The sequence below is a fragment of the Seriola lalandi genome, unplaced genomic scaffold (genome assembly GCF_002814215.2).
Source record: "Seriola lalandi dorsalis isolate HSWRI2012SDOR001 ecotype SW California unplaced genomic scaffold, Sedor1 jcf7180002054899, whole genome shotgun sequence".
Lineage (NCBI taxonomy): Eukaryota > Metazoa > Chordata > Actinopteri > Carangiformes > Carangidae > Seriola > Seriola lalandi.
The window spans coordinates 49132-50510 of NW_019525451.1; the positions used below are offsets into that span (position 1 = coordinate 49132).

At 40.8% G+C, this 1379-nt stretch overlaps 1 protein-coding gene across 3 annotated transcripts in view; it reads right to left on the minus strand.

The window, feature by feature from the left end:
- The window catches only part of LOC111672399 (CLIP-associating protein 1-B-like), a 27749-nt gene that overhangs the window by 24656 nt on the left and 1714 nt on the right, over positions 1-1379 (minus strand). The gene's annotated exons all lie outside the window — the stretch shown is intronic.

Here is a 1379-nt window from a genome sequence, read left to right on the forward strand (position 1 = left end):
TTCATTCAGATCACTCTGTGTGTAACCATGGTAACCACAGTCATTGCCCCAATTAAACATGAATCATGATCCTTCATAAAACAACTTGTTATCAGATCAAAGTCCAGCATCTAGATCAGGATCTGATATCAGGACTCTGGTTCAGAGTTTTATTATGAGTCTGTTCAACGTTCAAATAAAAACAGTCACAATAAAAAACAAACGAGCTTCAAGGATCAAACTGTATCAGTTCTAATGTGAAGTGTAGAGTGTGACACACACACACACACACACACACACACACATCTTCAGTCTGATTTGACTTGTGTCTCATCAGGAAAGATCTACTTGTGGACTGAGCTGGATTCTCAAGTGTCTGTTGTTGGATGAACTTTAATAATAAAATAATAATAATAATAATAATAATAATAATAGTACATTGTATTTATAAGCCCCTCTCTAAACACCCAAGGACACTTTACAAAGCAAATAAAACCTTCAGAAACAAGAGAAAGACGATGTATGAATGAAAGAATGAAAGAGCTGTGGAGTCATTCTTCTTCTTCTCTTCTCCACGTCAACACACCAACAAACAAACAGCAGCTCGTCTGTGATGAAGAGCAAACGTCAGAGACTGAAATCAATCAAAGGTCCACTTACTCAGATTCTTCACTCTCTCTGGGGTCTGGACCAGGTCTGTGAAGAAAACCATGAGCTGAAATCCTCTGCTTGTTGTCCTTCACCAGTCCTCTGTGTGTGCAGGCTGCTGTCAGAGTGAAACACTTATGAACCAGTCTGAACCTGCAGCTCCGCTCAAACATCAGCTGCTGCACCTTTATATGACTTTATTATCTTTAATATTTAACCTGCAGCAGCTTCCTGCTCCGACTCTGACACGCTGAGAAACCTGACGACTAATAATCCATCAACTGACGTCTTCAACACCCAAACTATTTCCTCTACTTGCTGGATGAAGGGATCAGGTGACTGGAGATGGTGGGAACACACTGAGGCAACTACAGGACAAGTGAGGACCAGCAGGATGTGAAATGACAGATGTCAGAGAAAAGAGCAGAAATGTAGAAAGAAGGAGAGAAAAGTTGACATGAAACAGAAGATGGATCCACAGATGAAATGTAAAGTTCAGCTTCTTCTCACATGAATCTCATGATGAGAGTTTGTTTTCTCAGAGTCAGTGTTTGTTCCAGCTGCACTTCAACATGTTGAGCAGTTAAAGTGGAGACTGAGGCTGTTTACAGCAGCACTGAGTCACACATCTTTAGCTTTAACACTGTGACAGGTGACTAGTTTGTTGCTCAGCTGAGCTCTAATGGAACTAATCTCTCCATTACCTGTGAAGGACTCTTCATTCATGAAAAGCAGCTGTAACAACAGCTGAG